The sequence below is a fragment of the Lineus longissimus genome, chromosome 5 (assembly GCF_910592395.1).
Source record: "Lineus longissimus chromosome 5, tnLinLong1.2, whole genome shotgun sequence".
Lineage (NCBI taxonomy): Eukaryota > Metazoa > Nemertea > Pilidiophora > Heteronemertea > Lineidae > Lineus > Lineus longissimus.
The window spans coordinates 13,899,989-13,927,902 of record NC_088312.1 but is presented as its reverse complement, the minus strand read 5'-3'; the positions used below and the strand labels follow the sequence as shown (position 1 = coordinate 13,927,902).

Genomic DNA, 27,914 nt, shown 5'->3' with positions numbered 1-27,914 from the left:
GGTAGAGAACACTTACTCGCTGTGGGACAATGCTTATACTTGTTATTTCACATAGCTAATTTTGGGACTTTGTGGGGACACTTATACATTTTCTTTTCCCGAGCAATGTGGACACCAGATGACTTTGACCGTTAGGTCCGCTTAATAACTCACACAACGTAGTGAGTGTAATGGTTACGTATGTGTATAAAGTGTAAACAAAATTCATATATCCATCATGTCCATCGAATCTGAAAAAAATTGTGCAGACCCATGACAATTCTGGTTCCGGTACAGTTTGTCGCATTCCATACGGGCCGCGCTTGCCGATCCTGCTTTCACGACGCACCGCAACCACAGTTACCATGATTCTCATTGTTTCCTTCCTCGTGACGCAATTATTTCATGACGTCATGAGCCATTGACCATTCACGCAAGTAGATTTATTCACACCGGCGCCACTATCCTGAAGTGCGGGTGTGGGACATCATGTATCTAAAAACCGTCTGCTAGAACATACAGGAAAACAACGGCGGCGGGGACAGTTGTGACATTTCATTGCAGACGAAGTAAACGTCCTCTTCTTCTCGATTTACGTACTTTACTTCAAAAAAGTCAGTTTTAACACTACTGCACAAATATAGAGTGGTCATAATGTTCCATTTGGATAGAGATTTGACGGACTGATTTGGAAATTCATTCCAACCATGCAACTGTTTCAGAAATGAGAAAAAGCTCCTGGGTGTCATGACATGCATGGTGTGTCTTGCCTCTGCATTTTTGTACTCGGGCATGTCAGAGGGTTTTCAATTTTCATAACTCACACAACGTAGTGAGTGTAATGGTTACGTGTGTATAAAGTGTAAACAAAATTCATATATCCATCATGTCCATCGAATCTGAAAAAAATTGTGCAGACCCATGACAATTCTGGTTCCGGTACAGTTTGTCGCATTCCATACGGGCCGTGCTTGCCGATCCTGCTTTCACGACGCACCGCAACCACAGTTACCATGATTCCCATTGTTTCCTTCCTCGTGACGCAATTATTTCATGACGTCATGAGCCATTGACCATTCACGCAAGTAGATTTATTCACACCGGCGCCACTGTCCTGAAGTGCGGGTGTGGGACATCATGTATCTAAAAATCGTCTGCTAGAACATACAGGACAACAACGTCGGCGGAGACAGTTGTGACATTTCATTGCAGACGAAGTAAACGTCCTCTTCTTCTCGATTTACGTACTTTACTTCAAAAAGTCAGTTTTAACACTACTGCACAAATATAGAGTGGTCTTAAAGTTCCATTTGGATAGAGATTTGACGGACTGATTTGGAAATTCATTCCAACCATGCAACTGTTTCAGAAATGAGAAAAAGCTCCAGGGTGTCATGACATGCATGATGTGTCTTGCCTCTGCATTTTCGTACTCAAGGGTTTTCAACTTTCATATCATTGAAGAAATAATTCATTCCAATCTACAAGTATATCAATCAGATCATTTATTTAAAAATCGTCTGCTAGGACATACAGGACAACGTCGGTGGAGACAGTTGTGACATTTCAATTTTCATTGCATAGAGATTTGACGGACTGATTTGGAAATTCATTCCAACCATGCAACTGTTCCAGAAATGAGAAAAAGCTCCTGGGTGTAATGACATGCATTCAATTATTATTTCACCACAAAGAGCTGCTTCTTTCAGCAGATATGAGACAGCTACCGGGGCGGGGACTATTTCTTTATGGGGCCTTATTGTTCAGCGTCTCCAAGGAATTCTATTTTTAGAGTCAAATGGGGGGGTTGGGGGGTTGGAGGGGCCTTCCCCCAATGTACTAACTAAAACCTGTCACTTTAAGAGAACGGGGGAGGGGGTTTGGGGGACTCATCCCCCAATGTACTGGCTATATATGTCAGAAGGACGGGGGTTTGGGGGGCTCCCCCATGTCAAACAGTTGTGTGAGTTCACTAGAGATTGCTCTTTACATATTAACTATGTCAAGTTGTACAAGTCCCGGTAATGACAGGAAATTTTGATTTCATTTATTTGCCGATAAAATTATTTCAAAGTATTGGTTGGAGGCAAGACGCCAAGTAGTTAATACTCGTGGGCCGGGGGGGGGGGGGGAGACAGGGATAGTTAAGGAGAGGTCCGCCTAGCAGTTACTCTTAAGGGAGTGGGAAATGGATGGTCAAGGTAGGGTCCGCCTAGCAGTTACTCTGGGGGGGGGGGCATGGAGCAGTACTCTGGGGGGGGATGGATGATTAAGGAGGGGTCCAGCTAGCAGTTACTCTGGCGGGGGACATGGATGATCAAAGAGGGGTCCAGCTAGCAGTTACCCTGGGGAGGGGGCATGGATTATCAAAGAGGGTTCCACCTAGCAGTTATCCTGGCGAGGGATATGGATGATCAAAGAGGGGAGGGGGCATTGATGATCAAGGACGGGTCCAACTTGCAGTTACTCTGGCGGGGGACATGGATGATCAAAGAGGGGTCCAGCTAGCAGTTACCCTGGGGAGGGGGCATGGATGATCAAAGAGGGTTTCACCTAGCAGTTATTCTGGCGGGGGATATGGATGATCAAAGAGGGGAGGGGGCATTGATGATCAAGGAGGGGTCCACCTAGCAGTTACTCTGGCGGGGGACATGGAAGATCAAATAGGATTCCACCTAGCATTTACTATGGCGGGGGACATGGATGCTCAAAGAGTGGTCCACTTAGCAGTTACTCTGGCGGGGGACATGGATGATCAAAGAGTGGTCCACCTAGCAGTTACTCTGGCGGGGGACATGGATGATCAAAGGGGGTCCACCTAGCAGTTACTCTGGCGGGGGACATGGATGTTCAAGGAGGGGTCCAGCTAGCAGTTACTCTGGAGAAGGGACATTGATGATCAAAGAGGGGTCCAGCTAGCAGTTACTCTGGGGAGGGGCATGGATGATTAAAGAGGGGTCCAGCAAGCAGTTACTCTGGCGGGGGACATGGAAGATCAAAGAGGGGTCCACCTAGCAGTTACTCTGGGGAGGGACATGGATGATCAAAGAGGGGTCTAGCTAGCAGTTACTCTGGCGGGGGACATGGATGATCAAAGAAGCGTCCAGCTAGCAGTTACTCTGGGGAGGGGGCATGGATGATCAAAGAGGGGTCCACCTAGCAGTTACTCTGGCGGGGGACATGGATGATCAAAGAGGGGTCAACCTAGCACGTACTCTGTCGGGGGACATGGATAATCAAAGAAGGGGCCAGCTAGCAGTTACTCTGGGGAGGGGACATGGATGATCAAAGAGGGGTCCAGCTAGCAGTTACTCTGGGGGGGACATGGATGATCAACGAGGGGTCCAACTAGCAGTTGCTCTGGCGGGGGACATGGATGATCAAAGAGTGGTCCAGCTAGCAGTTACTCTGGGGGGGGACATGGATGATCAAAGGGGTCCACCTAGCAGTTACTCTGGCGGGGGACATGGGTGTTCAAGGAGGGGTCCAGCTAGCAGTTACTCTGGAGAAGGGACATTGATGATCAAAGAGGGGTCCAGCTAGCAGTTACTCTGGCGGGGGACATGGATGATCAACGAGGGGTCCAACTAGCAGTTGCTCTGGCGGGGGACATGGATGATCAAAGAGTGGTCCAGCTAGCAGTTACTCTGGGGGGGGGACATGGATGATCAAAGGGGTCCACCTAGCAGTTACTCTGGCGGGGGACATGGGTGTTCAAGGAGGGGTCCAGCTAGCAGTTACTCTGGAGAAGGGACATTGATGATCAAAGAGGGGTCCAGCTAGCAGTTACTCTGGCGGGGGACATGGATGATCAAAGAGGGGTCCAGGTAGCAGTTACTCTGGGGGGACATAGATGATCGAAGAGGGTTCCAGCTAGCAGTTACTCTGGCGGGGGGCATGGATGATCAAAGAGGGGTCGAGCTAGCAGTTACTCTGGGGGGACATGGATGATCAAAGAGGGTTCCACCTAGCGGTTACTCTGGGGAGGGGCATGGATGATCAAAGAGGGTTCCAGCTAGCAGTTACTTTGGCGGGGGACATGGAAGATCAAAGGGGTGTCCACCTGGCAGTTACTCTGGCGGGGGACATGGATGATGAAAGAGGGGTCCAGCTAGCAGTTACTCTGGAGAAGGGACATTGATGATCAAAGAGGGGTCCAGCTAGCAGTTACTCTGGCGGGGGACATGGAAGATCAAAGGGGTGTCCACCTGGCAGTTACTCTGGCGGGGGACATGGATGATGAAAGAGGGGTCCAGCTAGCAGTTACTCTGGAGAAGGGACATTGATGATCAAAGAGGGGTCCACCTAGCAGTTACTCTGGGGAGGGGGCATGGATGATCAAAGAGGGGTCAACCTAGCAGTAACTCTGGGGAGGGGGCATTGATGATCAAAGAGGGGTCCACCTAGCAGTTACTCTGATCTGGGGAGGGGGCATGGATGATCAAAGAGGTGTCCACCTAGCAGTTACTCTGGGGAGGGGCATTGATGATCAAAGAGGGGTCCACCTAGCAGTTACTCTGGGGAGGGGGAATGGATGATCAAAGAGGGGTCCACCTAGCAGTTACTCTGGGGAGGGGGCATGGATGATCAAAGAGGGGTCCACCTAGCAGTTACTCTGGGGAGGGGGCATTGATGATCAAAGAGGGGTCCACCTAGCAGTTACTCTGATCTGGGGAGGGGGCATGGATGATCAAAGAGGTGTCCACCTAGCAGTTACTCTGGGGAGGGGGGATGGATGATCAAAGAGGGGTCCACCTAGCAGTTACTCTGGGGAGGGGCATGGATAATCAAAGAGGGGTCTAGCTAGCAGTTACTCTGGCGGGGGACATGGATGATCAAAGAGGGGTCCAGCTAGCAGTTACTCTGGGGAGGGGGCATGGATGATCAAAGAGGGGTCCACCTAGCAGTTACTCTGGGGAGGGGGCATGGATGATCAAAGAGGGGTCCAGCTAGCAGTTACTCTGGCGGGGGACATGGATGATCAAAGAGGGTTCCACCTAGCGGTTACTCTTGGGAGGGGAATGGATGATCAAAGAGGGGTCAACCAAGCAGTTACTCTGGCGGGGGACATGGAAGATCAAAGGGGGTCCACCTAGCAGTTACTCTGGCGGGGGACATGGATGATCAAAGAGGGTTCCACCTAGCAGTTACTCTGGGGAGGGGCATGGATAATCAAAGAGGGGTCTAGCAAGCAGTTACTCTACGGGGGACATGGATGATCAAAGAGGGGTCCACCTAGCGGTTACTCAGGGGAGGGGCATGGATGATCAAAGAGGGGTCCGACTAGCAGTTACTCTGGCGGGGGACATGGATGATCAAAGAGGGGTCCACCTAGCAGGTACTCTGGCGGGGACATGGATGATCAAAGAGGGGTCCAGCTAGCAGTTATTCTTGGGAGGGGGCATGGATGGTCAAAGAGGGGTCCACCTAGCAGTTACTCTACGGAGGGGGCATGGATGTTCAAAGAAGCGTCCAGCTAGCAGTTACTCTGGGGAGGGGGCATGGATGATCAAGGGGGTGTCCACCTAGCAGTTACTCTGGGGGGGACATGGATGATCAAGGAGGGGTCCAACTAGCAGTTACTCTGGCGGGAGACATGGATGATCAAAGAGTGGTCCAGCTAGCAGTTACTCTGGGGGGGGACATGGATGATCAAAAGGGGTCCACCTAGCAGTTACTCTGGCGGGGGACATGGATGTTCAAGGAGGGGTCCAGCTTGCAGTTACTCTGGAGAAGGGACATTGATGATCAAAGAGGGGTCCAGCTAGCAGTTACTCTGGCGGGGGACATGGATGATCAAAGAGGGGTCCAGCTAGCAGTTACTCTGGGGGGACATGGATGATCAAAGAGGGGTCCAGCTAGCAGTTACTCTGGCGGGGGACATGGAAGATCAAAGGGGTGTCCACCTAGCAGTTACTCTGGCGGGGGACATGGATGATGAAAGAGGGGTCCAGCTAGCAGTTACTCTGGAGAAGGGACATTGATGATCAAAGAGGGGTCCACCTAGCAGTTACTCTGGGGAGGGGCATGGATAATCAAAGAGGGGTCCAGCTAGCAGTTACTCTGGCGGGGGGCATGGATGATCAAAGAGGGGTCGAGCTAGCAGTTACTCTGGCGGGGGACATGGATGATCAAAGAGGGTTCCACCTAGCGGTTACTCTGGGGAGGGGCATGGATGATCAAAGAGGGGTCAACCAAGCAGTTACTCTGGCGGGGGACATGGAAGATCAAAGGGGGGTCCACCTAGCAGTTACTCTGGCGGGGGACATGGATGATTAAAGAGGGGTCCAGCTAGCAGTTACTCTGGAGAAGGGACATTGATGATCAAAGAGGGGTCCAGCTAGCAGTTACTCTGGGGAGGGGCATGGATAATCAAAGAGGGGTCTAGCTAGCAGTTACTCTGGCGGGGGACATGGATGATCAAAGAGGGGTCCACCTAGCGGTTACTCTGGGGAGGGGCATGGATGATCAAAGAGGGGTCCACCTAGCAGTTACTCTTGGGAGGGGGCATGGATGATCAAAGAGGGGTCCACCTAGCAGTTACTCTGGGGAGGGGGCATGGATGATCAAAGAAGCGTCCAGCTAGCAGTCACTCTGGGGAGAGGGCATGGATGATCAAAGAGGGGTCCACCTAGCAGTTACTCTGGCGGGGGACATGGATGATCAAAGAGGGGTCAACCTAGCAGGTACTCTGGCGGGGGACATGGATAATCAAAGAGGGGGCCAGCTAGCAGTTACTCTGGGGAGGGGGCATGGATGATCAAAGAGGGGTCCAGCTAGCAGTTACTCTGAGGGGGCATGGATGATCAAAGAGGGGTCCACCTAACAGTTACTCTGGCAGGGGACATGGATGATCAAGGAGGGGTCCACCTAGCAGTTACTCTGATCTGGGGAGGGGGCATCGATGATCAAAGAGGGGTCCACCTAGCAGTTACTCTGATCAGGGGAGGGGGCATGGATGATCAAAGAGGTGTCCACCTAGCAGTTATTCTGGGGAGAGGGAATGGATGATCAAAGAGGGGTCCACCTAGCAGTTACTCTGGGGAGGGGCATGGATGATCAAAGAGGGGTCCACCTAGCAGTTACTCTGGGGAGGGGGCATGGATGGTCAAAGAGGGGTCCACCTAGCAGTTACTCTGGGGAGGGGGCATTGATGATCAAAGAGGTGTCCACCTAGCAGTTACTCTGGGGAGGGGCATGGATGGTCAAAGAGGGGTCCACCTAGCAGTTACTCTGGGGAGGGGGCATTGATGATGAAAAAGTGGTCCACCTAGCAGTTACTCTGATCTGGGGAGGGGGCATGGATGATCAAAGAGGTGTCCACCTAGCAGTTACTCTGGGGAGGGGCATGGATGATCAAAGAGGGGTTCACCTAGCAGTTTCTCTGGCGGGGGACATGGGTGATCAAATAGGATTCCACCTAGCAGTTACTCGTGCGGGGGATATGGATGATCAAAGAGGGGTCCACCTAGCAGTTACTCTGGCGGGGGATATGGATGATCAAAGAGGGGTCCACCTAGCAGTTACTCTGGCGGGGGATATGGATGATCAAGGAGGGGTCCAGCTAGCAGTTACTCTGGCGGGGGGTATGGGTGATCAAAGAGGGGTCCACCTAGCAGATTCTCTGGGGAGGGGGCATGGATGATCAAAGAGGGGTCCAGCTAGCAGTTACTCTGGGGGGACATTGATGATCAAGGAGGGGGTCCTCAGTTACTCTGGGGGGGGGGGGGGGCATGGATAGTGCATCATTATTCCCGATGCACGTAGTAGGGGAGATTCCCCATGCACATAGTAGAGTCTTTGCCAGTCTCTATTCTGTTGGACGTATTTGTGATGAGCCAGATGTTGCTTCACTGTGATATTCAGCCTATGCGGGGGGGGGGGGGCTGTCGGGGGTCTTGATTCCGATTTTGATGTCCTCTGTTTGGTATCTATCTACGTGCCAAGTCCATGTGTCCTCTTAGAAAATTACGTCCTTGTCGAAGAAGCTCTCGCACCATAGCACAATGCTGGATAGGTGAACAGCTGTCACCGGAACTGTACATACTTGAAAATCGGCTAGGAATCGCTCATTCTTGCGCAGACAGATTTCGGCCTTACATCCAGCAGTTGTGTCTGTCACAGGCTAGACCCACCTCCGATAAGGGAGTTGGGCTAACAGTAGCACCAAAAATACTTGATTCTTTATGAGCGGCTCCTACCCGATACCGGTACCCCAGTATACATGGTATACAACTAGAAATGAAATAATGGCGTAAGACTTTTTTTATAACCGTTCGCATTTATTAATCTACGAATCCCTGTACATTCATTTCATTGATTATAGTTGACAAATTAACAATTACTTACATTCATCATGTGGCATAGTGTCAGATTGTTAGAAAGTTAAGTGGACTGCCCACAAGGCTAGCGATGGTAAATAATGTAGGCTTGCTGAAATTCAGTACTATCAGCTTTTCGAGACCTGTATACAACTTTACCAATCATGATCAATGACAGCGCACTGAATTGCGAAATATCTGTACGCCTCCACCAGACTATTTCTCGGAGAGGCTTCTTAAAAGCTCGGTAGAACCAGTTCCCCTGAATATACATAATATGTAAAAGGTGCGATGGGCAGACGAATCCCCAGTTGGACTCTCGGAGTCATGCAATTTCCAGATGCCCCAATATCCCGCGGGAGAGTACGCGAATGGCTCACAGGTTTGCATCTCCAACCGGGAGTGCATGCAATGTACGACCACTACGCCCATTTACGAGCCAGGGAGATAGAGACCCTCCAAGAACAGATCAATGACCTTGAGTAGGCCTACTCATCGATCTCTTCATCCACGCATTCTGAAACGGAACGAGTGTATGTGATGTATGATCAAACGCCCATTTAAGAGCCAGCCCTATTCTGGGCCACGACCAGATTCACTGTGGTCACTCGTACACCTACAAGGCTGCGTTCACCGCGTGTATATTAGTTCCGGCTTGTACCATTATGACAATTTCTTTGTTCGATCGCCATTGAAGGGATTATAGGTATAGGCCTTCACCCACTTTTATGCTCGTGGACAAAAGAATTGAACAAACCGGATTAGATATACACACGGTGAACGCAGTCTTGTCGGTGTACGAGTGTACGAGTGGCCACAGTGAGATTACCCTTTTGAGAAGACACCTGCTCTATCTCCTCACCAGGTTTCCTCCTCACGAAATTAGACAAGGCTACCCAAAGTTGATGCGAGGTCAGGACATGTGGCTGAACAGTGGTTCTGAACAAACCAAACAGATTCTGCGCTGCATGCAGTGCGCCGAATCATTTAAAAGTTCACCAGACACACTGTCCACATGATGAAGACACAACATTACGCAGACATTTTTAGCTCAAACACTTTCCATTTATGAGCCAGTCCACCTCTTCAGAATCTTCCACTTCAGGGATACATCGAAAGGGTCTTTCTTAGGCCAACAATCACCAGATTACCCTTTTAAAAAAGACACCTGCTACACTGCGCACCAAGTTAGAATGCATAAACGACATCAAGAAGAACCTGGAATCCTAGTCGCCAAGCTCAACCAGGCATGGAGAAAATTCCTCAATAGTCGGGGGGCCAAGACCCTGAAATAAGGCGTGTGACCAGATTACCTTTTTTTACCAACTACAACTTGGCTCCCGGGAAGCCTACTCTGTCTTTCATGTGATAGAGAGAGCACTCTATTTGTACATGTAAGAGGTTTCAAGTGAATATAACCTCTCTGAAATCGGATGGAAATTAAATTCAATTGCATGTAGATTTCCAAACACACGCTTTTGATAAATGGTTACACAAAATGTGATGAAAAGCAAATCCATTGCATGTAGACTTCTAACATTCCTCTGTGATAATGTAGACCAAAACTATCGCACTCAATGGTTTGTCACCAAGTGCCAAAAGCTCGTGGATTTGTTGATGCGGTCCACCTATTTGCAGCTGCCTACAGTGCAGATCACCATAACGGCCCATTTTTGCCTGTTTTTTTGAATGTCGAAATTCACCCCAAAAAGCAGTTCAGAGAAGACAAAACTAGGTATCACCTTGATCACCACAGTCAATACTTTCTGAAAAAATACATTGTTATGGAAAATTTGCATAATTTATGCTAATTAGCATCCGATGATTCCAAATAAGACAATTTCAGTGTTTTCAAATTTTCTCAAAAACAGCATTACGCATTCACATAATTTTTTCAGGGATTATTCATGACAATAGTCTCCAACTTTTTGTGAGAGGAAGTTTTGTTATTTTTGATAGAATGTATTTTATAGACAAAATCCGGTATTGATGGCCCAAATTCAATCCAATGTTCTTTTCAAATTTGCTTCAACAATTTTGGAATTTTGGGAATGCCGATTTTTTACCCTGAAAGAATGCCTTCAAATGCAACTTTTTGTAAGACGGATTTTTGATAAAGTGTCCCAAACAGTTTTTATTGGCATTAGAAGTAGTGAGACTTTCGCTAAAATCCTAAGCCCCAACTTTTCACCATTCTAGTCCATGTAGGTCCTATTCCAAGAATTACTTACTGTCAAATAACATGCTAAAACAAATTAATATGTTATCTAGGACCTTTCTGCGTGATTTAAACTCCCTGAACCATTGTTCATGCCCAATTTATCAACAATGTTCTGTAATCAAAACACAACCTACAACCCTGATCAACTGAGTCATTTTCTAGACTTATTTCAGGGTTAAAAGTCTCCAAACTACACCTGAATTCATTCACCTACATAGATATTCAGTTTCTGAATTCTGTTCACCCATATTTTGGATGAAATAGAACCTCCAAGCCTTTGAACTATACTCAGCAATCATTTCCTTCAATGGTGGCCATGATGCTTTTGTAAGCTGCAATGTGATGATTTGTTTGGAATTCAAAAACAAGAATTCTGATATATAACATATGTGGGTATAGATGGCAGCACTGAGTGGTGAATGGCCAGTATTAGTGAGTGGCGTTTTATGGTGATCTGCACTGTACGGGAGGGATAGCGCCCAGAATGGAGCAACATTCAAAGAGGTTATTTTGTGAATTTTGAAAACAGTGTTTTTTTGCAATCTTTTTGTAATTGCTCATGCGTGTATGGTCACACGACTCTGCAATTTGGAGCAGACACTCCAAACACCATGGGCATGATTTCCTCAAAGTGGTATTTTAATAGCTACAGTAGGTTTGATGAGGTGTTTAGTTGAGAAACAACAAATTTCGAACATGTCAGATAAATCGCCACACAGGTTAGCTGCATCTGTCATCGTTATTCGTAATATCAGCCACTCATCAGAAAGCAAACGTATTCCTGAATAATCCAAAATGTGGATTAGCATAGCTTCCAGGACCTTCTTCAACAAACATTTGCCTCATTCTTAGTGACTGATATTCTGAACATCGTTGACATGTGCAGCTAACCTGGCACTTAGTGACAAACCATTGATTCAATCGCTCTGCGTTTCGGTACTGCTGTTTAAATGTTCGATAGTATGTGCTAACATTATCGCAGAGGAACGTTGGAAGTCTACTTGCTACAAATATATCTTTCACTAAATCTACGTAATCATTTATCAACAGAGTATGCATTGGTTTTAGATAACCCTTCATTCCACCTATTGGAATAGCTGGTAATAATTGTTTAACCAGGCTATTGTCAATTATCATATAACAAATAATTTCGACACATTTATACAATTGTTCTAAGGGTATGGCTAACCCCGCATCCATGCATCTTACAATTATATCAAAATTACATATATCAAATTGACAAAAATTAAATTTTCTACAATCTCTCGTGATTAGCATCGCTACCACTTTTGACTTCTCGGTAAACATCTTATAGACTTTGGTGTGGGGCATTACAGTGGCGATGCCACTGTCACCAAATTTGAATACCAATTCACTTTCCATCGTCTTGATCCTCTTCTCAATTAAATGTATTTAGAATAATCGATTTTTCTAAATAGACCCTCTTTCCCGCCCCAAGAGCTAGGAAAACAAATTGGTGTTTATACATTGTAGGTTATGTTTTACTTTGTGTCATTTTGGGGGTGTTATCCAATAGATGCTACTTTTTTCGGTTCAGAAATTCCGAGTAATGTTGTTTTCGATCACCGGTCGATGTGCGATCCACTAACTTTACATTCACCTTGGACGAATTGCTATATTTTATATTCATCTAGTAACCTGCACGTTAAGAGAAACCACAAAATCAATATTCATCTATATCTGCACCTTGGACGGATTGCCATCTCAAAGGTGGTGTGTACATTAGATTAATATTCATCAAGTGATTTGCACCTTGTATATACAGTTGACATTAAAGTACCGGTAAGAGAAACCACAAAATCAATATTCATCTAAGTGATCTGCACCTTGGACGGATTGCCATCTCAAAGGTGGTGTGTACATTAGATTAATATTCATCAAGTGATTTGCACCTTGTATATACAGTTGACATTAAAGTACCGGTAAGAGAAACCACAAAATCAATATTCATCTAAGTGATCTGCACCTTGGACGGATTGCCATCTCAAAGGTGGTGTGTACATTAGATCAATATTCATCAAGTGGTTTGCACCTTGTAAAGTTGACATTAAAGTACCGGTAAGAGAAACCACAAAATCAATATTCATCTTAGTGATATGCACCTTGGACGGATTGCCATCTCAAAGGTGGTGTGTACATTAGATCAATATTCATCAAGTGATTTGCACCTTGTAAAGTTGACATTAAAGTACTGGTAAGAGAAACCACAACATCAGTGATTTCGAATGAAATGTGTCCGGTGCCGCATTTTTACTGAGATAAATTATGGGTGCCTCCTGGTTGACTTTCACGGGGTCCTAAACAATTTGAAATGTAGACCCCCCCCCTAAATGTGTTTTCCTGGCATCTGACGACTTGCATATCCCACGATTTCTACCGCATGAAATACAAAGCATTTGCTAGAAAAGGGGCTTCACGGGTACAGATGTAATTGACAAGGACTGTATGGTCCGGTTTTGATAAGATCCTCGTGTGCTTAGTATTGAACTGAATAACTTAATCATCGAGTGCCGATATTCCTGGTGCCGCAAAATGTGGCTATTGCACTTTGATTTTCAATATGAGCCTGGATGCCGCAAGTGGCATCCTTTTTTTCTGGATGCCACCAAATCATTTTCCGATGCCGCATCACCTGGGGCCTCATTCATGAAGCCTTCTCAGGCCTTAGTAAGCGTCTACGTACTCGTAGGTCGGTCTTAGCGAGTTGCGTCATATTCATGACGCACTCGTAACTTCAATCGATTTCGTAAGTCGTTACTAGTGTTACGTGGGGTGTTTTCGGCTTCGTAGAGTTTTCTTAGACAGTTGGCGACACTTTCACATGCAGCGATCATGGCAGCGGCGTTGATCTTGTTAGATGTAGAAGCCAGACGGGCTTTACGAAGGCAGCGTGTGTTTAGAGACCGATTGCATCCTCTTGACATCTATGATGACGTAGATTTGTATCAGCGCTACCGGATGACTAGACCAGTCCTTCTTGAAGTCATCGACCTGTTGGAGGACGAAATTGCCCCGGACACCTTGCGCTCCCATGCCGTACCAGCATCTCTCCAAGTTTGCGTTGCGCTCCGATTTTTCGCTACCGGAAGTTTGCAGCTTGCCAATGGCGACATGGCTAGTGGCTTGAGTCAACCTACAATATTAAGGATTGTCACCAGAGTTGCAGCCGCTTTAGAACGCAAAGCACGGCAGTTTATAACATTTCCTCGAACGGCTGATGAGCAAGAACGTGAAAAGGAGGGGTTTTACACAGAACGGCACCGGATTCCAAATGTCATCGGCTGCATAGATGGATCCCTTATTCTAGTAAAGTGCCCATCCAAAAACGAGGCATCATACGTGTGCAGGAAACAGTGCCATGCGATAAATGTGCAGGATATTTGTTCTCATGAAATGAAATTCACAAATATTGTTGCCCGATGGCCAGGTGCCACACACTATGCGTTTATTTGGTCAAACTGCAACTTGAAAGTAAATATGGAACGTGGACTACTTAATGATGAAGGATGCCTACTAGGTGACAGTGCCTATCCACTCAGACCCTGCCTCATGAAACCAGTATCCCGCCCGGCAGATGCAGCCGACAGACGATACAACGTTCACCACAGGCGAGTTCGAAGTATCATTGGACGTACGTTTGGAAGATGGAAAAATCAATGGAGGCTCGGTTCAACACCGTTTTCCGTTTTCCTTTTGGCAGCCTTCTGCTTTGCCTTCGACTTCAAGTCATCCCATTTGTGATGAACCGCTTTGGTAGTCCTTAGGACTTTTCCAACACTGTTGATTTTTCTTGTTATTTCTGTCCACGTGTCGGCCTTCCTCTTAAGTGTCAGTTCGTGGATGGACCATGCAAAATCTGCAAAAAGTGCTAAGGTGGGGGTTGAACAGAACCGGCCCGTATATTGACCATAAGTTGACCCTGAGGCATGATGATGATTGCTGAAGTGATTCCTCGATTAATCACTCAGAACAGGAATAAGGGACCAAAACGTTTTTGGCCCTTTTTTAATAAAAAAAGCAGTTATTTCTCTGCAAAATATGCTTGTTTATTTTGATTTTTTCCAGCTTGAATGCAAAACAAATATAATATATCATATAAAAGTATGAAAGTGGGATTGTAAAGGAATAATTTCATGGTAGTCTGAATTTTTTTGGGGTGGGGGTTTACTGCCAAGACCCCCCCTGAAAAGGGTCTTACCCTCTAACAGTGAAAACAACGCAGTACTTCATGGCGAAAATCTCATCTTCTGCGGGGGTGAGGCCAATGATGTTTGGTTTGGAGTAAAGGTTAAGAATTTTGCAATTATATGCCGAAAACAAAACCTTGCCCGCGGTTTTAGTTTTTTCATAGTATGTCCTCTAATAACCAATATTTTCCCACTCTTGTGATAGTTCCACTGTTTCACAACAGGTGGCACTTTTTCATGCTATTGCCTTATAACCTATTTTTGACAGTTTACGGCATGTGGAAGGGGTTTCAAATGACCATCATCGTCATATAGGAGTGTAGGATCCAATCCTCCCCTCATCCCCACCCCAAAAAGGGGTAGAATAGGGCTCGGACATCGGCTGGCATAGCCACGGCCCATGTGGAATTAGTCCAAAGACGTTTACGAGAAAAAACAACAACCAAAACACATGTTTCAGCCATTCATGCCATTATGGCCATGGAAAGTCAAGAAAGCCCGGCTCTTCATGGTCTAAGATGTTCATTTTTTGCTGTATCTAACTCGTATGATTGTGAACTAATGAAAAAAATATCCAGGTGATGTCAGTGTGGTACCCTTGCACCAGTGCACGAAGGATGTGAGACGGCATTTGAAAGGTTTGCACACTGCAGTTTCTACTGTGCATTCTGAATGGGAACTGATTGCCCTTCGTTCAGGACATTTCGACTTGCAAAGCCCTTTGTTGAGAGAAAAGACAATATGCCCTTACCATCGCTATAGATTGAGTTTGTGTTGGACGTCCCCCAGGAAGTGCCAGCACCCTCTTCACCGATTATCCTCAACGAGGAAAACGTACCGCGGTGTCGGTAGTGTAACTTCCAGGGAAGTCTACGAAACGTGGAACGTGCTGTTGCCGGTTGGGTCAGGTAAGCATTGCCGATTAAAATGTTGTCTTGTTTAGGCCTACGATTTATCTAAAAAATACGTTTGTGTCAATTTGGTCTCGAGTAGGCCCTCGGCCCGATGGTACAGTTAGTAGCTTTTATTCCCCCAATTAATTGAGTTTGAAAGATCGGGTAATGCCTGATATCATGACATGAATGACACTGTAACGTAAAGTATTTTATATATTTTTCAGGGATTTGTAGAGATTGCATACAGCAACACAATGAAGAAGGGTTCCCTTGGCTCCCAGGCCCAGACATTTCTAGAGGTAAGATTCATAATGTACTTTCAAGTTCATGAACATGATGAATTGGCCCTTTCGAGGCAGGCAGACCACCACAAGTATATACCTAACAAACAAATGACTGCATACCAAGGCCATTGTACGCGCCATTGCTGAATTTGTTGTATTTTTATAATAAATTCAAGTTGTTCTGACAGGTCTACCTTTGGAGCAGTACAGCTGAAATCATCAATTTCTTCAAAATAAATCTGAAAATATTTGCTGAAAACAGCTTCTGCAAAAAACCAAACAGCTTCCCTAAATTGAGAAATTCTAAAACTCTGGAAGCTGTTTTTGGCTCCAGAAGCAAAAAGCTTATTTTCATGCCTTGAATGTCTTTGTAACTTGAATTTCACCTCCACACTGATCTGTTTACAGCCTCTCCCTTCAACATCAACTGGTAGGCACACTGTGCCAGCTCCATCAAAGGTTGCTACATGGCAGTGGTAGAAATTCACTAAGAGGTTATGGTGGAGAGGTTGTCATGGCAAGGCGTAACAAAGTTCACTAACTTTGTCCACCAGCATGATGGGCTAGAGGTAACATGTGGTTACAAGATTGGTACTCCACAGCGCTTTTCCTACAAGACACTGTTGAAGAACAAGAAGGCACAGGACACAACCAAAGTGGCCTTTGCTGTGGAGTATGCGCGTCCAAATACCCTTGCTGGTACTCTTGGGCAGTCTACAGTAACTCGGGCCGTTAGTGTTACCATTACTTGTTTGGAGCCGACCTTGATCTCCATATTGCTGCAGGCAAGCATTCTGTGGATTCGGTCGACACGAAGTTTGACACAATTGCTAGGAAGTGGGCCAGTACGGTATCAGACATCACAACAACGACGCGTCCCATGATGACTGGAGACTCTGATATGTCGCCTGCAACCAATCCTGTTCCTGCTGGATGGGCGGTGAAGACTCCACGACAGAGCAAACGATTTGCTCAACAAGTAAAGGACATTTTCTGTCATATCTGCAGTGCCTGAAGTTTGGGTGCCTTTATTATTTCATTTTGTACGCATCAAAAATATTTTCTATCGTGTTTTTAGTGCTTGAAGCTTGAATGCCTTCATTATTTCATTTTGTACATGGATATCGAAAATAAAAGTCTGTCATATCTGTATAAAAGAATAAACATAGTAGATTTGTATTGAAAAACAAAAGGTTTCCTTTTGTTTATCTGTTGCATAGAAATATGCCATTGAGAAGCAAAATGTCAAGCTCAAGTACATTACGCAAGGACTGCCAGCTTATTGCCTTGATGTTAGAGGCAGCAAGAAGAAAGCTCATCTTCAGAGGTCTTCGCCCTAGCCCGGGTCGCCAAGTGACTGGAACTAAGAAAATCCCATAAATTTCGGACTCTAAATGGGAAGAACAAAGGATTTCAGGATATTCTGGTTTCCTCCTACATTGTAGGTAGGCCTACATTTCAGCCATTTATTCTCCCATGTTGTGCATCACTGTTGAAAAATATCATCTGGCCAAAGTGGAATGAAAATTTAGTTTTATAAGTTGACAACAGATGGCAGCACTGTATAAATTGTGCTAAAAGGCCTATGAATGGTCTTACGTAAGAGGACTACCACTCATTAACGATAACCGCGGGCAAGGATTTTCTTTCAGATTGTGGAAGCATGTGTCCTGCCTGTAATCCCTGGCAAGTCACATGATCTGAATACCCGCAGAAGCCGGGTAAATGGGCCCTGAACAGGGGCATGTGAAGATAGGCCTTTTGGGGTAGGGGTGTGTGGTTTTTGCCATTTCTCCCTTATGCTACCAATATCTTTTATGACCTTCTATGGAAAGGTAGGTAATATGATAGGAAAGGACCTTGCCAAGTTGGAATAACACAGGTAAAACTGTTTTTTTTCTATGAGTACTCAAAGATGACCTCTTGAAGTACATGAAAAAATGGCAACCCGCTGGGCCCGGAAACTATCGAGTCTAAATTTGGGCATACCCCTGAATAGAATTTGCTCATATTTTATATTCTTTATAGTTTAGCCCTAAGGTATGTCTCCACCAAATTTCATTGATTTTGGTGGGACACCACCTTAGCACATTTTGCATGGTCCAACCACGAACTGACACTTAAGCGTTACGACATCGGAAAATTTGTTGTTAATCACGGACCAATTCAATTTGACTAGATCAACTAACTTCATAATTTCACCTGGCGAGAAATTGGCCTTCCGGCGATTCCCCTTTGCCTCCTCACGTTGCTGGCTAACGGTCTTGCTCCTCGATTTCTGACTCTCCATGTTAACAGTGTGACAAATATCTCCGAAACGACGTAAGCTAGTCCAGCCACTGTATAAATATTCGTTTTAGACAATGAGGTCGTGTGCAACTGGATTACATAACACATCCATGACTGTTCAGCTCAAGCGCGTTCACGCATATAGGTAGTTACGAGAGGTTAAGTAAGTAACGCGGTAGTAATACGTTAATAATGCTCTGTGAATAATACGTAGTGGCTTACGAGGCTGTTACTAAAGTCTTACTAAAAGCCACGTAAATCGTTCTTAGTGACAAAGTTACGAAGGCTTTATGAATATGGTTCCTGGTTACTAGCTAATAAGTACAACAGCTTCAAGCCAAAACCAGCTCTGGACTTATAGGATGTTGTGAAATAAAAACTAAGACCGAATCAAAAACAAAAGAGGGTGTATGGTTTTACAGGACACAGTAGCTAACGCTGATCAACAATATTAATTGGGACTACCAGGAAACACGTCTGAGGAAGGTACATGTATCAATGAAATGGACAGTGGAGACGTGGACAGCGAAGGAAAAGATATCAAAGGTAGGTTTATTGTGTAATGTACCACTGAATTACTGCTACCCTTCACCGACGGTCTGGTTGTTCCTCTTAGCCCAGTTCCTCTTAGCCCAGACAGATTATTTGATTTTGAAGTACATGTAAGTATTAATTCTATCAGTGTAATGTTTAACAAAACAGAGATGTGACCATTCGATCAAGCAAATCACCACGTGTCTATGCTTACCGGTATCGTAACATGCTAACTAGCGATTTTTTTTTTCAATATTTTGTGAATTGTTGTATGTGACTTAATGCACGGTGTTATTGCCCAGTAAGGTGGCTCCTTAAATCTTGATCATGACGTCTATAGGATGAACATCAAATCATGCCATTAGTCAAGTCAACCCCATCAACTCAGAACAGTCCAGTTCCTGCTGATTGCCCGGATGAGTTGATGAGGTCTAACTCTTCAGAGGAGTCATTGTACCAACCACTAAATGAAGGCGGCTATAATAATGAGTCGAGAGAAAATGGTACCGGTCCAGCCGTCGGCGATAATGTTGAGTCAACCAGTGACGAGATGATGAGCCAATCCACATCGCAAGATTTCGAATCGAGTGAGGGGATGATTGAAGATATCATCAACTCATTCCTGGCAGAGGGAGAACATAACACTATACATGTAAATTTGGTTGAAGTCATTATTATGTTCACTGATCGATAAGCGGCCATTTGGTATCAAATCAACAGTCAATCTAGTTAATTTTTACGTTCTACAGGATGAGTGTCACGTCATGCCAACTGTCATAAAACATAACAAGGCAATGACAAAATAATGGAATCCCCGGTACATGATGGTAGCAGTACAGCCCTTCTGGAAGTGGTAGACGTGGATGACAGTGAGCCATACTCCCAAGAAGAAAGCTCTGGAGATTCCATTAATGATACGACGTTTGAAGATGAAGCATGGAGACATGCACGGGTGTGCCAGTTCAAAGACATTAAATCAAGTGGTGACAAGGATGATAGTCGTGATGACGATGATTAACCCTCAAACAGAGGTTTTCCTGTTGAAACATCATAGGTGTCACCTCATCAGAAAGCAAACGTATTCCTGAGCATAACGCCCAGACCCTTCATCAATAAACATCAAACTGTGATCAGAAACAATTTATAATTTCTAAATCGAAAAAGAACACCAAGAACAACATGGCACCATTCATTAATAGCTGTTATACATGATAGGCCTACACTCGAAATAGGTTACATGAAACATTGACATTATTTTCAGATTCGATTGGTACCCACAAAGAACATTCTAACGCATGATGACTACATGATAGTACGCAGCAAAAAGGAGTCACAGATCTAAAAAAATCCATTGTGAATGTCATGGGGAACTCCACTGAATATGCCTTTGCAACAATTTTTTGCCTCCCTTCACTCCAGACGGTCTGATTCTTCCTCTAAGCCCAGATAGATTATTTGATTTGTCTTCAGCAAATGAGTCAAAATGACTGGAGTTGATCATGGCAATCATCAGGAAGCAAACAGTTCTAACTCTCCAGTGGAGTCATTGTGCGAACTACTAGCGTCGTAGAATACGATTGGATGCATCACTAACCGAGAGTTCTGGTTCCATCAATGACCAAACGAGCCGAGCCATGTCGCAAGATGTCGAATCAAGTGGGGGGTCATTCGAAGATATGGTAGAGGGAAATGATGACAGTATCCAGGTCAGTCCACGTGAAGGCTGGTTCTCCCAGCATGCCAATGGTGGAGTTAACGTTTCACTGAATTACCTAACAGTCAATGAGCAACGTCTCTTGTTGGGCCAAAGACGCCTTGGGGACAAGTTTCAGAAGCTTGGTCCTCGTTACCCTGCACAATATTCTGCCACGTCACCCAATTTGATATATCCCAGTCACGAGAAGTGTGCGGCACGGCATAGGGAGTGTATGCACGAGCCAGAGAGAAAGATGTGTGCAGGAGCCAGGGAGAAAGATGTGTAGGCCTGTGCAAATGACACCATACTGTAAAACTTGCAGTTATACTGCCCAACTGACAGGTTTTCTGCCAGGTATTTTCGCGGTGGAAGATTATATTTTGCCGAACAAATGCAAGGTTTCTAAGGCAAGACACTGTAATGACACGTGTGGGAAGGATGTCAGCCCCACATCCAATGAAGAAGAGGAAGTAAGTGCCACTTCCGAAGAAGAAAGAAAGAACAGCCGCACCACATCGAAGGAGGCAATCAAGGTACACCCAACTACCATAACTCGAGCCGCATTGGAAGCCAATCTATATAAACTAGTTTTCAAGAGCTGGGTGGACATACTTTATTGGAAGCCAATCTCGTATCTAGCCGCCTCGGCTAGAGAGCCACACATCCAAATTCATCCACAGCCCATCGAGCACACCATGTCCATTCAAAGATAACTGTATGGAGAGTGTTATGAGAGGGCTCTTGCCAGTAGGGGGGGAAGGTGAGCAGGGCTATGCACGATCACACCGCTCATCTACTAGCCAGGGAAATAGAAGACTAGCTGCTAGGATACAACGAAAGGGCCCTTGCTGCTAGGATATAAAGAAAGGGCCCTTGCTACTACGATACCACGAAAGGGCCCTTGCTGCTAGGATACAGCGAAAGGGCCCTTCTCACTTGGCATTCATCCACAGCCCATCGAGCACACCATGTCCATTCAAAGATAACTGTATGGAGAGTGTTATAGAGAGGGCTCTTTATCCTCCTACCAATGAGTGTGTATGCGCCATCACCTCAGTGCTTCTGGGAAAGCTGCCTATCGACAAACTTCCTAAATAAGTTCTAAGGCAAACGTTACATAGAGCTTCACATTTCACTCCTCACGCCTCATGCTACACGGTTCACTCATGAACCGAAGAATTAATGAGGTGTTTCAATGAGCCATGTTACATAACGCCTAAGTAACAAGGCTCATTGAAATACGTTCGTCATTCTTCACTTCACGAGTGAACCGTGAGGCGTGAGCAGTGAAGCGTGAAGCTCTATGTATTAACGTCTGCCTTAGGAGATCTATTATAGAATTCGAAAATATATTTAATTCTACACACTCTCCTTTTTCAGCACAAATCAGCTACATCATGGCCAATTGTACTACTGGCAGTACTGTCCCAAAAAAGTACGTACATGAACCTCCCCAATTATGTATAACGTCATCATTCAACGGAATGTAAAATTCGCAAACAATTTGCATACACGTTACAGGTGGGATGAATGTCACTGAAAAGAACTTCACTCCCATACTGGATTTCGCCAGCACCCATTAACATTATATGTACGAGTAGTTGTACAAGTGCAATTTTAGAAGGATGCCAATAGCATATGGTGACTTACACTGTTTTCAGCAGTATACCAGACATGCTCAAGTTGTCACTTCTCCCCTGGGAATGACACTACATATACCAAATTGCCCCATTCAGCCATTCTCACCAGCCATTCATGAATTTTATACTGGATTGATACATCCAGTTCACCGCCACAATTACCACTATCCAAGAATAACTGTAACACGGTCACTATCGCAGAGATATTTTACAACAGTTTACTGGACATGCCATAGCTAAAGTTGTCACTTCTCTCTTGTGAGTGACACTGAATAGTGAATTGTCCTAATCTGTAGCAGCCATTTATGCCATAACAGTTAAATGATTGTCACTTCCTTTCAGATCAAACACCATTACAGTGCGCATCCTCAACACACCAAGCGCGCGCATGACCAAAACCGCCGCAACAGTGGCCCTTAAGCAGAACCAAATGAGTTTGTACGATATGTACTGGCCAAATGGAGCCTTCAATAATCATCTCACCAATAACGCCACTGTCATCATAACAAACGCATCCAGAAATGACACTAACAGGACTATTCAACTGGAAATGAACACAACAAAGGTAAGAACAATAATCATCCTCTTCAATCAAGGTTATGTATTCCTCTCTCATTCATAAATCACGAAAGCAAGACTGACTGTTGGCAAGAATTACTGCTGAAAAGAAAGAGATATCACCACAAACATCAAATAACCCTCTCATGGATTCACAACATGGCCCCTAGATTCCAGAAGTCTCCATTATAAAAGAAAACATTCCACTTTTTAAAACAGACTTTGTCTCAGAAAGATGTAACAGAACATGATGTTGCCATACCAATAGTCCAACCCATTCCTATTTCATGTGAGAACAAAACAAACCGAATAAACTACAGTCTTGGTGCATATAAACTGAATAATTTGCACTAATATTCAAAATTCCACATTACAGGTTTTCCCCACGGAACCATTTGATCCAGATGTCGCATTGATTACAAAGTTCCTGCACGCTGATACGTTATCCATGGACACTATTCTGAAAACACCTGTGAAGACCAAAGTGCGCTTTACAGTTGACAGAACCATTACACAGGTAAATTCACATCCGTTTAATACTTTTTCATAGACAGTGCATCTACAAGTCATAGTCAAGTGAGAAATTGTGCAAGGGTCCAACAAGACCAAGATACATGGACCATAGTGCATAACTGATATTCAGGGATGTTGCACATAAACATGGCTACAGAGGAAACAAACTATTGATAAATGCAAATGACAAGTTCTATTTCATTTATGCTTGATAGAAGAAACAAAAAATTGCATGCAAACCCATCAACAGACATTGGAATTGTCAACATTTCTGTGACTGTACATGTCCCACATGCATGCTTACTGTTTTTCAGGTTTCTCAGTTGCCTCGTCATGCATGGCAATAACTGATACCTGTACCACCTGTTCATTATGGCACGCCAAAGCAAAATCAATGCAACGTGATGAAAAACACATCAATATTTCAAGACATGTGTCCACGAATTATAAAGTACTAGTAGTCAACATCTTCTGAAAACATTACAATATTTTTGAAAAACATAACTACATTCCCAAAAATACAACAAGCTTATTGCGAAGGCCTTTCCAAAAATATTAACTTCAACAGATTTAAAAACATGTTAACTCTTGTAAAAACTATGTCAACCCTAAACAAGATGGCACATTACCAGCTATTGCGGGCCTAGCCAATTAAGCCAATTAGTGCACCTGCTTAATTGGTCCTGGCAAACCTAATGGAAAATGCATAGGAAATATCAATAAAGTTGGCTTTTTGGGCGGGGTGTAAAAATAATCCCAACTCCCGACTTCTGACATAATTCTATATATGTCTAGGTATTTACTGGCAAAATTTGGAGTGATTTGGATGGAAATTCGATGTGTCCATCTATAGGTTGAAAATTTTGGTAAATCTGTAATGCTTCACTCGTAGCCCGTAGTGTAAATTCCTGAGAAAGTGGGTTTTGGGGGCTTTTCTAATGGCTCTAGCTCCGAAACTATACATTTGATACAAACTCCCGACTTCAGACGTGGTTGATATAACTCTTAGGATTATATTCCCAAGATTTCAGCTTTATTGGAGAAAAATTCGTAGTGTCCATAGGGGGGTTGAAAATTGGAGGATTTTCAATTTTTTTCCCAACAAATATGCGAAAAATATTACTTTCCACCTAGAATTAATCAAAATTTCGCAAACTATCATAAAGTACTTCCTTGCAACAATCATTTGTGAAGCTTTCAAAACTTTTGGCTGATTTATTTGACCAGCAAAATCAGCAAAAACCAAACATTTTAGTGTTTGTATGCACCAATGCACAGGAGGCTAATTGCCAGATTAATTCACACCTTTCCAATCTCAAACAATAGGAATGATGGAGTCTCCCTCTATTCAAAACAGAGTGTGCTAGGCCCGCAATAGCTGGTAATGAAGAATTTTTTGGTTCACAGTGAAAAATCTGCAAGACCGCACACCCCCGATCATCAACTGACGGAAGCCTTAGGCACACTGCATCCAGGTTACAGGTTGCAACATTGTAGCCAAAATTGTGGGCACAATTTTTTAAAGTTCATGTGTTATTCATCATGTTCAATTGATTCCGCTTTGCGATGCCATAGTACATACATACAATGATTTAAAACGAAATATGAATATCCTTTATCAGGTTTCCCCAATTAAGTCGGACAAAAACTGGCGTAGACGAGACATCACCATTTCCGGTGGCAACACTCAAAACCTGCGATGTAAGTTGTGGAACGAAAAAGCTGACCTAATTCAGGAGCAGCACCTGAACAAACGCATCAAGATTGAAAACCTTGAGACAGAACACTTTAATGAGCGTGTTCTTTGCCGCAATACTCCAGAAACAGCTATAGTAAGTACACCTATTCATTCATCTTTGTTCACACATGGCCCTCCTGGCGCATAACATCAGTATGCACCTACAAAGAAATATAACCACCCCATTTTGCCTAAAAAGATTTTCATTCGGCCTGAGTAAGATTAGGCCAAATGATAACTTCTCAAAATAACAATATCATGGCAATTTACATTCAGCGAAATGGAATGACATTGACCTAGAATAGCATCCCACAAAATCAGCGAAATATACAGTCTATTCTGCCCTGAAAACGTAAACATAGTAACTCAATTTTTGATTTTTGTTTTGTTTGTGGTGAAATCCTACAACACAGTATCTCCTTTATGCCCTAGTACCTTGGAATTGCCTCAGATGCGTGTATTTTGGGAGATAGCACAGTGCAATAACACAGTAACTCCAAATTTAGCAATCCAATAAAATGCAAGAACACAGTAACATCACTTACTGCGTTTTAACGTTTCATGAACTCAATAACCTTGGAGTTACTAACTGTACTTATGTTTACGTCTTGGATGCACTTACTGTGTTGTTATCTGTTTATGTGTTCTGTAAAAATTGAGGTCATTTGGCTGGCAGAGTGTGCTATGTTCATTAAAGTAGCTGTCTTTGTTTAGGAAGCACATGTTAACTTTGTTCATTCTTTGTTCAAGTGAAAGCATCAAAATATGGCATTTTCAAGAGGAAAATTTTTACTTCAATTAGCTTTAAAAATGCAAAGAAAAGGTTTGTACCTTTAATTTAGTCTTATTTAGTTTTGCGCTTTCTGTCCAGGTCAGTATTTCAACCTTTTTGACATTCATATGTAGGCTAGGGCTAGACCTAATGAAGCCAATGCTCAGAATGCGTATTATTTCTGTGACTGCTTGAGACAGGATAGGAAGAAAGACTGTCAGAAGTTAGATTGTGTCAAATTCACGCTGTGGTCAATGTAGAACTGCTTTCTTGAAGCCAATATATTAGGCCCCATGCCTCACTCAACATTATTATAAGGGATCAGTTATGTACCCAATTGTTTTGCTATTCGACCAAATTTCCAGTGTTGGTGCCCAGCCACGTGGCTGCTGCAGGCTGCTGGACATTCTTGCCTAGTATGCGCAAGTTAAGCTACAATGTGAAATTTTCTTTCGCACATGTTTTTATTTTCTAATCGTAGTTTTACAATTAAACATAGAAACAGTTTAAATACAAAAAATACAAAGCTTTTACTACATCTTGATATTCAACCGAGTATCCCCTTAATCGTTCCAGAATGTGAACGATCCAACGATGTTGAAATGAAGGTCTTGACAGACCCAAGGAGGATTGAAACGCATGCCTCCATCGTGAGTGCCCAGACTGTTCTCGAAGAGGTAGTCCAGGCTGGCAAACAAGACGAACATGCAGAAGATCGAGAGGTGGACATTGCTGTCAACCAGGACGAACATGCAATAGATCGAGAGGTGGACATTGCTGTCAACCAGGACGAACCTGCTGAAGATCAAGAAGTGGACATTGCTGTCAACCAGGACGAACCTGCTGAAGATCGAGAGGTGGATATTGCCATCAACCAGGACGAACCTGCTGAAGATCAAGAGGTGGACATGGCTGTCAACCAGGACGAACCTGTGGAAGATCGAGAGGTGAACATTGCTGTCAACCAGGAAAAACCTGTGGAAGATCAAGAGGTGGACATGGCTGTCAACCAGGACGAACCTGTGGAAGATCAAGAGGTGGACATGGCTGTCAACCAGGACGAACCTGCGGAAGATCAAGAGGTGGACCTGGCTGTCAACCAGGACGAACTTGTGGAAGATCGAGAGGTGGACATTGCTGTCAACCAGGACGAACCTGCGGAAGATCAAGAGGTGGACATGGCTGTCAACCAGGACGAACCTGCGGAAGATCAAGAGGTGGACATGGCTGTCAACCAGGACGAACCTGCGGATCATCGTGAGGAGATCCAGGCTGGCAACCATGATGCTCCACAAGCAATGGGTGAGAAACGACCTATGGTTGAACAAACCATTAAACGTGGGCGCAAAAGATTGAAGCTGTCCCCGGAGGAGCAAAAGGCAAATCATCCAGTCAGGGAGCCTTGTACTGCTAGGTGCCCACGCAAATGTACGGACAAAATAAATGATGATCGACGACAACAAATCCGGGATGATTTCTGGACATTAGACTATAATGCAAGGCGGAGCTTTCTCTTTAATTACATCACAAGAAAACCAACACAAAGAATAGGTCGAACACAAGGACACAATCCAAATGATGACAATCCTAGACCATATAATGAGAATCACAGGGCGGATGTTGATGATGGTAACCAAGTTGCTGAGGGTGGTGGCCACGTGAGTCGCGGGGACAAATCTTTCTATTATAGCCTAACTGATGAGGATGGCAACCGCACACCTGTGTGCAAGTTTTTCTTCCTTGGGAGTCTGGGATACCATCCCAAGAATGATGGTGCGGTAACTGCAATGATGAGGTCGACTCCAACTACAGCAATTTCTCCTGGATTAGATCGAAGGGGAAAGCAGCAAAAGACGAATCTGATTGATCGGGAACCCATAAAGGACCATATCGAGTCTTATAGGCCATGTATAAGCCATTACAGGAGGAGCATGCCCCCAACCGCAGGTACTTACCGAGTGATATTACAAGGAAGGACATGCACCAGAATTTCATCAGCAGAGGAGAACAGAAGTGTAGCTACCATACTGTATCGCACAACCGTCAAAGAAATGGGCTTTTCATTCACTAAGCTAGGGGAGGAACAATGTGAGCAGTGGTCCTACACGAGACCCATGAGAAAGGTCATGGCAGCGATGATGAAAGGGCAACATGTCCTGAGTGCATGAAATATGAAGAGCATATGCAAAAAGCCAACAGAGCAAGGGAGCTGTACAATGAAGATGCCAAGCGGATCAGTGGTAATCAGTATTCATTCCGATCAGT

General features: G+C 44.5%; 2 long non-coding RNA genes across 2 annotated transcripts; both read left to right on the top strand.

Annotated features, from left to right (window-relative positions):
- The first annotated feature begins 15,444 nt into the window (after nucleotides 1-15,444).
- Nucleotides 15,445-16,585, top strand: LOC135487432 (uncharacterized). Its single transcript, XR_010446847.1, has 3 exons — nucleotides 15,445-15,637; nucleotides 15,850-15,924; nucleotides 16,318-16,585. It is a non-coding gene; the product is annotated as an uncharacterized LOC135487432 (long non-coding RNA).
- A 5,883-nt stretch (nucleotides 16,586-22,468) lies between these two features.
- On the top strand, nucleotides 22,469-24,888 carry LOC135488111 (uncharacterized). The gene is made up of 3 exons (XR_010446926.1): nucleotides 22,469-22,633; nucleotides 23,003-23,143; nucleotides 24,762-24,888. It is a non-coding gene; the product is annotated as an uncharacterized LOC135488111 (long non-coding RNA).
- The last annotated feature ends 3,026 nt before the right edge of the window (nucleotides 24,889-27,914 follow it).